Below are 13009 nucleotides of genomic sequence, written 5' to 3'. Positions count from 1 at the left end.
AAGGTGGTCGATAGCCACCAGCCATTTCCGATGGTTCGGCCAGGCATGGAGGGTGAGGTGAGAATTATTGGTGTCTATCCACAGGAAAACGTCGTCCTGGAAGCTGCAGAACTCCGGTATCGACCAAATAGCCGACGATGATGAAGAGGTAGGCGAGAAACCGGAGTTCAACGACGCCATGCGGTTGTGATGACGTGATAGTTCTGTCAGGAGATGCAAGAGCTCCGGGCCGTTGTCGGGTGGAGCGCCCGAGGAGCCAGGAATCGCGGCTGCGGAGTATACGGCTGTCCAGGGGTCCATTGCCAAGGACGCGTGGATGGCGTCCCTTGTCGTGAACTGGTGTCACGGCGTCGGTGAATTAGTGTGGCGCTGCCAAGGAGGTCTAGGCGCCGTCCCCGAACGGCGGTTGCAGCGGCGGCAGGTGAGCAGGTGCCGAACAAGCCTGGACGCCGTCCTGAACACGCGCTTACTGCGGCTGCACGTTGGCGGGTGCCATGGACGAGGAAGCGTTTAAGCTTACGGTTCGATGGTCGTAGACTGCGCCGTTGTATGGGAAGAGAAACAGAGACAGCACACTTGCTGCGTGCCGGCTGTTTTGACCGATTGATTGAAGCCTATCAATATTGCCACATACCCACTCTGGGGGATTGGCGAAGAAAAATTATTGTAGCCTATGGATGATAACTACATTAATTTTTACCTCCCCATTACTAAAGTAGAAAAAAACGCGAAGATAAAGAGCGATCTGTTCTATTCTAAACTTTGTTCTCTTCTGCTTCTCGCCAGCCGATCCTTCGCGCCTGAGCGCCCAAGTTAGGGAAGTGAAACTTCCTATGGCATCCATGGAACGCAATATTCGCTCGCAGTGCCGTACGAACGCCTGGTGTTGGAAGGCGGTAGTAAAACACGGCAGCGCATGGCAGATAAGCACTGGGGGACGCCATCTTGATGAGGACTGAGCATCCGAGTGGCGGGGAGAGGGGCGATTTAGCGCCATATTCAATTGGGATGCACCAGCAAGCCAAATTGAGCGAGCGGAATGTATTCAGATGACGAGCGCGCAACCTCGTTCCTGTTGCGCAACCCGCCACATGATCAAAACGGCAATCGTTGCGTTCTGATTGATGATGGATTACCCATCCACCTATTTTTGCACCACTTATTCTAAGTAAGACTGTTTTTGTTTACGTTTACACATAAATTAGACAAGAATAAACAGCAGAGCTTGTTTTATTGTTTTATTGCCTAAAGGTACCATTCATACAGAAGTCGCCTACAAAAGTAGCACCGTGATATGCCGTGTAAGCGTAGAAAAATAAAATGAGCAGCATGCAGATCGTACCTTTCTTTCGCCGGGATCCGAAAGAATTTTATGCCGGTGTGGAGTGAAGAATTTCGACACCACACAGCACAGCACAATTTGTGATGACGGCGCGGATCCACTCATGCGTCTGGCGTCTGTTTCGCTGAAGCTTGCAAGGGTTTCGCTGAAACAAACTTTACGGTGGTAAAAGCGGCCTTTGGGACACCATCGTCCGTAGCATACATGGGCGCGCGACAAGAAACACCCCCTTTTCGCCTTGAGAGATAGGATGGCGCGATTCTCGTTTCCCACTCCGGGTGGCGCTCGTGTTTTCGCAATCTCAAACTGCAACCTTTAGGTTCACTTGGGTATTAAAAACTCCGCAGTTAATATTTAGCCAGGTAATAAACATAAAATGCAAAAAAATTACAGCATATCCACGGGTGAATGATGAAGAGCTTGGGCGAAGCTCCTGAAGCAATCATGGTCTCGGGATCGGCTTCTCGTTGAGCCCGTTTCGCAGCGGCGTCCTCAGCGCGCACCGTCTCGGGATGCGCCTGGCTGCCGCCAAGCGAGCGCCCGCCGCTGCGCATCGTTCATGCTGCACCAACGATCCGACACGCACGGCGACGGTCCAGGAGAATGAGAGAGGCGCCCGCTCCCCGCGCATCCCCGTGCAGCCCGCGCAGCAGCCAATCGGAGAGCAGCGGCACTTCTAGCGCCATCTAGTGTCGATTCACACAAGCGCCATATTGCACACAATTCTATTGGACCAACGCCATCTAGGAAATGAGACGAAAAATGGTGATGACGACACGGATTGTGTACAGCGCCACCTAGAATATCATCCTTGAACTGCAGTATGCGTGTACTTCTATGAGACAGCGCCATCTGCCGTTTACGCCGGACAGAGGTACTGCCATTTACGCCGGACAACGGAGACGTGACAAGGTTAGACTAAGAGGAGCTACGCCCCTAAAACAAAGTTGATTTATGCTCGTCGGTGGTTCAGCCCCCAAACAATAGGATCGCGGCGGTAACGGGACAGAAAAACCGCGCTGTTTCACACCCCTGCCCAAGTCCCGGTTCCGCTTTTTATCGTTACAACAGACAGACAGACAGACAGACAGACAGACAGACAGACAGACAGACAGACAGACAGACAGACAGACAGACAGACAGACAGACTGGACTGGACTGGACTGGACTGGACCGGACCGGACCGGGCTACTGGACTGCGTTTTACTTATACAGATAGATACGCGATAAAGGTGTCTTGGGTTCGCCAAGAAGTGCTTCGCAATTAAAAATACCTGGAACACACACAGTCGTGAGTGGCCGCGGGCTGCGCGTTTGAGGAGCCTGGAGAAGCGGGTGCCTTGCATTTGTATACGAATGAGCTGGGACAAGAGAGATTACAACGGTGTATAAAAACGCCGCTCTTCCAGCTTTCGCTGTGACTGAGGCGCGCGTTCTGCGCAGGCATAGCGTATTTATTTATTTTTTAGGCTCACTACCCTTCATCTCTTGTCTTGACATCCATGCAAACCTCTCAATCTAAACCGGCGCTAGGGGGCTATGCATGCTCATTAATGCTGTGACAGCAGGACAAAACCTACACCCCGAATATATGCCTCGAGCATTAGAATAGAATAGGAGCAAGAACAGCAAAGGAACTAGCCAAGTCACCATGTGTTCGCTAATAAAGTTTGTGGACACAAACAATGATCAACGTTCTCTTGGTATCCTCGGTGGTGTCGTCTCAGTCTAATAATTTCTTAGATTAGGCATTTCTGATTAATTGCTCTTTGCCGTCATTTTAAAAATATTGCCACTGCATCATGCTATCTGTTCAAGATATAGTATATCAACAGACGAGCGAAAGTTTTCAATTCTTCTGCACGTAGCGACCCATTGGAATATTTTCACGTGAAGGGACGGACACAAGAGGCTGTAAACAAGTGTATTTACAGGAGAGTACTCGGGCAAGGCAGCGGCACACAAGTCTCCAAATCGTCGTCGTGGTCTTCAGCATATTCTTCTTCTGATGGCTGTCCGCAGCATGACCCCCGGCGGTAAATGCACCGTCGCGGAGCTTTTAAAGTTAGGGGTCGATACACTGGAGTAGGCCTTGAGTCTACTGACGTGCACGATGTCACTTGACGCCGCGACTGAGGGTGAAGGAGGACTGACCAGAGTAATCTCGTAGGTTACGGGTGTTACTTGGCGGATGACGCGGTAGGGTCCTGTGAATCTAGACAGGAGCTTCTCCGAAAGTCCCACATGGCGAGAAGGCGACCACAGCAGCACGAGCGCGCCAGGCGAGAACTGTGCGTCGCGGTGGTCGGCATCGTAGCAATGTCGCTGTGTGTCTCGTGAAGCAGTCAGCTGAGTACGGGCAAGTTGGCGCGCATGATCGGCAAGTGCTATGGCATCACGTGCGTACTCGGTAGTTCGGGTGGCAGCCAAAGGAAGAGCAGTATCAAGTGGCAGGGTGGGTTGACGACCGTACAGTAGATAAAATGGCGAAAATCCGACAGCGGCATGTCGAGAAGAATTGTATGCCAACGTGATGTAAGGCAGAACAATGTCCCAGTCATGGTGGTCATTCGACGCGTACATCGACAGCATATCTGTGAGGGTTCTGTTGTACCGCTCCGTGAGAGCGTTCGTTTGCGTATGGTATGAGGTGGTCAGTTTGTGCTGAGTGGCGGAGGAACGCAGAATGTCGGCGACAACTCTAGAGAGAAAGTTACGGCCACGGTCAGTGAGTAGCTGTCGTGGAGCCCCATGGAGCAAGATGATGTCATGTAAGAGAAAGTCCGCGACGTCGGTGGCGCAGCTGGTGGGGACAGCGAGGGTTAGGGCATATCGGGTGGCGTAATCAGTCGCCACGGCTACCCACTTGTTCCCGGTGGATGACGTAGGAAGGGAGCCGAGAAGATGAAGTCCAACACGGAAGAAGGGCTCTACGGGAACTGCGGTGGGTTGGAAATGACCAGCAGGGAAAATCTGGGGCGTCTTGCGACGTTGACAGGAATCGCAGCCAGAAACGCAGCGTCGAACTGAGCGGAAGAGACCGCGCCAATAGAAGCGACGACGGATGCGGTCGTGTCCTAGGTGTCCCGCAATGCAAGTGTCATGAAGTTCAAAAAGGACAGTTCGATGTTATTGTCTCGGTATGACAAGAAGTTCCGGCCCGTCTGGATGGATGTTACGACTGTATCAGAAACCATCCTGGAGGAAGAAGTGGCGCACTGAAGCGTCATTGGGCGATGTCTGCAGACGCTGGATGAGTTCAAGCAGCGAAAGGTCACGTTGCTACTCGCCTGCGATGTTCTCGAAAGCAGACAGAGAAAAGATGCCATTGGGGGCGTCGTGGTAGGTGTCATTGGCCTCGTCTACCGGATAACGAGACAAGCAATCGGCGTCCAATTGTGCAGGCGGCCAGACTTATAGATGACAGAATAAGAATATTCTTGAAGGCGTAACGACCAGCGACCAAGTCGTCCGGCACTGGTGAGAATGGTACCAAGGCAACGTAGGTCAGAGCTGTGGGTGGTAAGCGACGAAGTCTGTGGCGGTTAGGTGAACGGGAGACGGCGCAGGGCGATCTGGAAGAGGAAGGTCAAGGCGGAGACTACCGGTAGAGCACTCTGAGGGCCAAATGAGCGGAAAGGAAGTCCAAGCTTGGAATGACGTTGTTGGGGCAGTGGGCAAGGATGTGAAAACAACAATGGTAGAGTGATCAGCGATGTCGACTCGAGCTGTACACATGCCAATTGCACAAGCTGTTGCGCCGTCGGCGACACGGACAACTGGCTTCGCGGCTGGTGTTAGAACTTTCTTCAGACGAGTCCGAAGATTAACGCTCATTCCAGATAAATGGGCTCCCGTCTCGATTAGAGCACGAAAAGGAACACCGTCGATGTTTACTTCAGTGAGGTTCATATTGGTCTAAAGGGTCGGTAGAGGATTTGGCAGCGTAGGGAGCAATGCAGTGGCATCTCCGGACGCTGCACCATCTAGATTTCTGGTTGCGAGCGCGCGTTGAAGCATGGCGGATTGGAGCGACGGGGCAGGGGTGAGCGGAACTACCAGCGTAGGGGCGAAGGTGAGCGTGAATACGGGCGGCTAGGGGCAATATATTCAGTGGCAGCGTGATCTGTACGTAACATAGAGGGACAGTAAGAGCCATTGCATGGTGGTAGCCAGTGTAGGTGTACTGTGCCGGAGAGTTCCAGCGATTGCGACAATGCCGAGGGATGTGTCCAATCCGGTGGCAGATGAAACAGATGGGCCTGTAGTAAGCAGTGCGCCATTCAGCGTTGCGGAAACGTGGTTGGAACTGAGGCGTTGAAGGGGGTGCAGTCGGAGGATGCGGCCGAGAGTCCACGTGATTTACTGAGCAGAATAATGCAGTCCCAAGCTGGCATTCTCCTGACAGACAACTGCCTTATTCATCGAAACCGGGACTGCAGGGGGAGAGCAGGTGCTCGGCTCGCAGGTAGCCGGATAAACGGCTTCAATTTCTCGTCGCACAATTCGGGTAACGTTGTTACTGTTGCTTGTAGAACGGGGAACATCGGCACAGGACGACGTCGGCGCGGTGTTAGGCAAGCGTGCAAACTGCTGAATAATGCGCTTGGTTTTAGCGAGTTCCAGGCGCCGGCATTTTTTGATGACCGCATCAACAGCGCACACGTTATTGAAGATGAGCAGGTTGAACGCATCATCAGCGATACCCTTGAAAATGTGAGCAACTTTGTCCTGTTCTGTCATCTGCGAGTCAGCTGCACTGCAGAGAGCCAAGACTTCTCAGATATACATCACGTTGACGTCTGCGCGCGGGTCGATAATGCATTTTTCGCAGCGAGCTGTTGACCATCAGTGTGTCCGAACCACTCTGGTATCTTCTCCTTGAATATATCTTAACTTGTCAGCTCAGTATCATGCGTATCATAACGCACTTGCGGGGTGCCCTAGAGGTAGAATAGCACATAGGCAAGCATGAGAGTAGGGTTTCACCGGTTACCTGCGCTGACGCATTCGTAAAGGCAGAGGCACTTGTCCACGTCTTGCCCATTGGCGCCAGAGAAAACACCAGAGCCGCGAGGAGCGGTGACGTTGATGTAGGTCGCGTTGGCGGCAGGTGTTGGAGCCGGAGTGGTCGCCGCATTTTCCAGAGCCATGTCGGAAGGCTCAAGGTGACGTCCACGGCAAAGCTTCGTGAGAAAGGGAGGTACCCAGCACGTCCACCAAAATGTTACGTGAAGAGACAAAGACTAGGGACTGTAAACAAGTGCATTTTCAGTAGAGTGCTCCCAGGGCAAGGCAGCGGCACACAAGTCTCCAAATTGTCTCGTCGTCTTCAGCATAATCGTCTTTTGATGGCTGTCCGCGGCAATATTAAGGGAAATAGTGGTTGATTTTGCAACCACGGAACACCTCAGGAACGAAAGTGCAAGTATTTGCAGTGAATCATGATATCATAAAAATGCATCGTTCGCAAAGTCCTATGGTAAAGTTTCGTTTTTTTTTCTAAATAATGACCTTTTTCTTTATTTATTCCCGCTGATTCTCTGTTATAACGCCAGATTATCACACCGATTATGTTCTGTTTGCTCTCTAGTCTACGATAGTGTCCAATTTATAGCTCTTTACTCATGATGTTTCGTTTAAATTTGTACCACCCACCGCGGTGATCTAGTGGTTATGCTCCTGGACTGCTGACCGGATGGTCGCGGCTTCGAATACCAGCCGCGGCGGCCGCATTTTAGATCGAGGCGAAAATACTTGAGGCCTGTGTACCTAGGTTTAGGCGCACGTTAACGATCCCCCGCTGGTAGAAATTTCAGGAGCCCTTTTATAGCGCGTCGTTAAACCTCGACATCTAAATGAATTAAATTTGTACCGAAGAACTCTTCATGGTTGAAATGTCTGGAACCCTGCACTAGGACGTGGCTCAATCATATCGCCGTGTTGACACTTTAACCTCAGATGCTAGTATATACAGCATTATTAGTCTATAACCGGCTGCGCAAGTCTGTTGCCTCCAGCAATTTCGACAGTGCCTTTATCCGCGATGACTTTTCAGGGCGACATTATAAAGTGGCAACTGCCGACATCGATCTGTGGCCAAGGCTCTTGCGTGGTTAGTGCCGCGGAGCACGGGCATGCAGTGGTGGACCGACACGTACGAGCTGCTTACTCATATGAATGTAGCCTTGCCCTTTATTGGGCCCGAGCATATATAGTCCCCAACGCGTGTAAGTTTCAGGGGTGCCTTACTCTGGCGGAAACCTAACAACAATACTGAACCATGGCGACCTCTATACCCCCACCCTTGAAGCCTGAAGGTCAGACGGGAGTACTGAGGAAGCCGAACACACCAAAACTTTCACAAGTTCAAGCGGTGCGGTGGAAGCACACACTGGCTGTAACTTGTTCGCATCACACCATCGCTACGGTCCCTGATTACAGGGTACTGTTGCACGGACTGTCCGAAGGGGAATTAAATCCGCGGGCTTGACAGGCTGAAGTATCTGAAGGGGAACTTCCTGCGGTTGTAGTGGCTGTGCATCTGTGGGTTGTGGTACGTGTCCGAAAGTAGTGGGTGCAAAAGGCACTAGGTGACGCCGGTTGGGCTGTTGGAGGCCACACCACTCCGTTTCAACCACATAAATTCGTAGTTTGCCCCAGGCTGATGACCGTAGCCTGCACTTGGTAAGTTCGCCCATAGACAAGTTGGCCTTTGCGGCAGGTCTCGAGCTCCGTGATGTCTATTGCAGTTGTCTTCCTCTTTCCACTCGTAAGCTACCACAGTGGTGACGAGGTCTTTCATTACCAACCAGATAGGACGTAGCTGGGAGTCGCTCTGTGGCTCTGGTTTTGAGTTGTCATCCCCTCAACAGCTTAGCTGGGGTGAAGCAGTCCATTCCTGGAATATTCCGATAGCTGAGCAGGGCTATAGGTGGATCCTACGACTTGCGGAACAAGTCCTTGATAGTGCGAACCATACTCTCCGCCTCTCAGTTTGAGCGTAGTGTGGACCACAGGTCGGATGGATGCTACCAGAGTGGGGGGCCGTTACCTGACCTGACCCCTTGTGGACTTCCATTGCGGACACAGATGCTTTTGAGAGCGTCGATGACTGCCTGAGCTGTCGTGCTCCTCGGGGTCACCACCACAGGGAACCTTCAGCAATAGTCCACCACTAGGATGAACGTCTGGCAGTTGAAGTGGCAGAATTTCATTCCAAGGGATTCCCACTTAGGGCCGTGGAGACCAGGGGCACTGAAAGATTGACGCGGGTGGATGCGCACTTGTCGCAGTTGGTGACGAGAGAGGCGATGTCTGCCGTGATTCCGGGCCACTAAATTGACTTCCGAGCTATGGATTTGGTCCTGTTAATGCCGTGATGACGTTCGTGCAACAGCGTCAAGACCGCCGTCCTCAGGGACGATGGGATGACAATCCGGGTGCCTTTCAGCAGCACACCGTCACATACAGAGAGCTTGACTACCGCAGAGGTCTACTTTGAAAGCTGCAGTGTCATCTTGGACATATGTGGCCAAACATGCTTGCAGGATCAGGTGTGGGTCTTGCACTCGCCATCGAAGCCTTGTGCCGATCGCAAGTCTTTCGGGCTGAGTAGCAAGAATTCCGATGTGCAACCGACTACCTGTGCTGCAAGCAGTTCTACTTTGTCTAAGGAAATGGATGCCTTGCGTGTGATGCGCAATAAGGTACATGCCTTGGAGAGCAGCTGTTTTGGCACGCTTAGCACCCGCAACTGGTATTCGGTTATGACTTTGATGCGAAAGCGTTTAGGCGGCGTTCTTCAGGGGGTTGTGTCTATAACAAACTGCGCCGAATCCGAACAAGCGTGCATCTGCAGACTGTAGTGGCGTACGACGAGTGGTACTTGGCCACGCACCTGTATGACGACAAGAGTTCCTTGATATTCTTGAATGCTGCCTTCTGTTCATGCTCCTGCATAAAACTCGCAGAATTTTGAGTGAGGCTCTGATGAGTGCTGTGATGTCCGTGATGTGTGGCAAGAATCTGGCGGGATGATTCACCAACGCCGGGCGTCGTCCGTTGGAGGTTCCATAGCATTGATAATTTATGCCTACCCGGCATGTAGCCTGATTCCCTGTGCTGCGACGAAGACTTCAGATAACCCAAACAACACTTGTACTGGTTAATGGGGTGTCTGCAAGGCGAGATAGCACCTGGCTTCGTGTGGCGTCATGTTCGTGGCTGGTGCGTCCAAAACCCAGAATGTCATTTCTCATATTACCGACTCCTTCTTGGCTCTCCAGTATTATTCCCATCTGTCTTTGGAAATAGTCTAGCTCAGAGGGGAGACAGCAAAATCAGTATCGGCCATATGCAGTCATGAACGTCGCGAGCTCTTCGGAATCTCGAGAGAGCTTCACCTGGTGGAAGCTTGCGGTCCCGTCCAGCTTTGAAAAAACCGTTGCATCGCCGAGGAGACCATGGTCTTGCTCAACAGCTGCTAGAATATGGCACTCCCGAAGGACGGCCTTGTTCATTTGAGTCAAATCGAAGCACGACCGGTAGGAACCATCGTCTTTCCTGACGACCACAAGACTGGCGCACCATGGCCTTTTACACTATGCCTTTTTGACCTTGCTGATCCTGCCCGCGCTCTCCAGTTCTTCCAGCTCGCGGCTTACGGCCTCAACCAGTGGGATTGGGATCGTGTGAGGGATGCTTAGCTGGAAGGGAGGGCATCCGGTTTCAGGCGGATGATGCACTCGTCCTTGAGTGTGCCCAATTCATTTATTAGCGCCGCGTGCAGCGTTGCTTTGGGAGTCTTCAGTTCGTCGAGAACTGCCACTACTTGGAGGGCTTGGAGCACTGGTAGTGCCTGAAGAGGCGCAGTGAGAGACTGGTTCTCTCGTAAGGCGCTGACCGCTTGTTTCCCCTTGCCACCAAAGTCGTGTCAAGTAGGACCCAGAACGCGAAGTGCACGTTCTCCAGGGCCGATGATCATAGTGTCGACTTGGTCGAGCATGGCAGGAAAGGTAGGTAAGTTTGCTTGCAATGGCGGATACATAGGCAGGCATGCGCGCAAGTTACAGAAGTGCCACAGGCTCGTGGCAGATGCACCGTAAAAAATTTCATGGGTCGAAAATTCCGGAGCCTCCACTACGGCATCCATCATAATCATAGCTTTGTTTCGGCGTGTTGAAGCACAACAATTATTACGCGTAGTATCGAGCAGATCTCAGAGGCCATGTAGAAAAGGCGCTGCTGAGAGCTTCTCCGCCAGGTGTCGCAACGATGCCATATGCTCACAAGAAGTCCGTCTGCTCTTTATATTCACGCAAATAAATTCATTTTGGTCATTTATCGCGACAGTTGTTTATTGTGAAAAACGAAGGCTGCTTCATGAGGAAACGAAATACTTATTGCGAAACTTTAAGCAGTTTTAGCTAAGCAGCCGCCCTCTGCGCGACTAGCACCTTACCGTTTTTCTTTACTTGCATAACAGCCGCTAATATTGACTTATGCTGCTCCCTCCTGCAATGTGGGTAGAGGACACTGTGGGCGATAATTACGCGAGTTTTCATTGACACTGAAGAGTTCACTGTTTTGTAATTTGCTTAACAAATCATGTTCCCAAATGTGGACACCGATAGCGAATGTGAACACAGGCTTGAAGAAAAACTCTTTTTGCGAAAAATGTAATTACGGAAAATTTCACCGATGTTTTTCCAACCGTTCTTTCGCAGCCGCCCTGAAGGAATGGGAGAGGGTTCGAACCAGCTGCATGGAAGCGAGGCGGACGAGGAGCCCCGCAATGCCTGTACATTCTACGAGGACGCTTTGCGATGTGCGGAAGACTTGGAGAAGCTCACGCGCGGGAATGTTAATAAGCGAAGACATGTATGCCATTACTGCGGCAAATGCTTCCTATGGAATGCAGATTTACAAATACATTACCGCACTCACACCGGTGAAAAGCCTTATACGTGCGAGGTGTGCCACCGTAAATTTGCTCAGAAGGGCCACCTCACACAGCATCTTTTGACACATACAGGTGAAAAGCCGTTTTGTTGCGGCTACTGTAAGGCTAAGTTCCAGCGAAATGCAGGCCTGCAAAAGCACATCAACAAAATACATCCAAAAGACCGTGAAAGCGAGAGCGGAGCTGCAAAATAACTAACCCCAGAAGAAAATCTGAAGGCGTCTCGACGACGGCGTTGTACGCTTTTCTCGCCACTGCAGCACCTCAGCTTGCATGAACACTTCCAAAATAATCACCAAGCTCGTGACAAACACAAACTTGCTAATCTTAGCCCCTCCGACAACAGATGAAGAAATATCTGACCAAAATATTTATGCTTGTAATCACGAGGAATCACGTGCGTATCTTGTGATCAGTCTCCTCGCAATACACGCACCGTCTTCCAGATATTTCACTGTTTTTTATCATCAGCATTCTGTGCCCGTCGTTAGGAATCATCTCTTCGAAGCTCCACAAGGGCCGTAATTCGTCGGCCGTTGGTTGTTCATGATCGTCAATGCCGCGTTCGTCTCTTGTTTTTGCGCTGTTTTGATTATCATTGACGAGACGTGTGATCGTTACCAGAAAGTAGGTTCTCTTGCGGCCAGGTACTACCGCAGTTCTGCGCATGCGCAGTGCAGTTCTTTCCCCGCCACCCCTCTCCCATTGATCTTCCTACTACGGCAGTGACACCCGCCCCGTCCCCCCCCCCTGCAGTCTGTGCCTCGTAACTACTCCGGCCCGTGGGCCGTGGCTACCATACAAGCTCAATTCTAAGAAACCTTTATTTGTCATGATAGCTGCCGAGATATATTCATCTATGCGAGTAGGCATTCACTCTGTGGTTCCGGCATTGCATTCCTGAGATAGAGGTCGCGGGTTCGATGCGAGCCGTGGTGTCGGCATCCCACTGCGCAAGGAATTACAGTATGAACTGTTTCTTATTTATCAGTGCATGATGAACTTATTTCAGGTGGAAAAAAAATCAATCTGTGCACAGTCTTGCTGTATAGCTTGCGTAAAATTTCTTGATCGTGTTTCTTTCCACCGTGACGCAACACTGGCAATTTAAAATAAATTTCTCAAAACCTGCTTCTTATTGTTTACTGTGAGTTCACTGTGTGTGTCTCTTGGGAATCAATATATTTGAAAGTGACAACTTTTTGTTATATAAATGAATATCGTGCCAAGCTAACCTTACGAATGAAATACATTGGCGTGAATTACAGAAATATAGAGGAGCGTACATGGCGCTCCAATGGAAAAATCGGCTTCCTTCAGCATTAGTGACCGTACGAGTCAGTAACATTACTTTAGACTTTAGGTGGACATGCATATGAGCTCTGTGCATCGCTACATTTAGCATTGACTTTAACGGAGGAAGTGATCATAAATTCATCGTTCTTTACATTTAAAACAGGATTACTTAAGGAAGTATATGTCATATACATAAAAACACTATTTCATTAACCTCGCACCCACATTAAAATTGTAGCCCATGTCGAGGTGACCACTGCTGAATATTTCGCAGGCCCATTAAGCATTAAGGTTGTTGAAGTTACCGATGAACTTTCGCTTCCAATCGCGTAGACTATGCGCGCGTGTCTGTGCACAGTAGAGCTACACAATTAGGCTCACTGGCATAACGTCAGGTTGAGAGCAGA

This window comes from Rhipicephalus sanguineus, chromosome 9, assembly GCF_013339695.2.
Source record: "Rhipicephalus sanguineus isolate Rsan-2018 chromosome 9, BIME_Rsan_1.4, whole genome shotgun sequence".
NCBI lineage: Eukaryota > Metazoa > Arthropoda > Arachnida > Ixodida > Ixodidae > Rhipicephalus > Rhipicephalus sanguineus.
Note: the sequence above shows the minus strand (reverse complement) of the source record.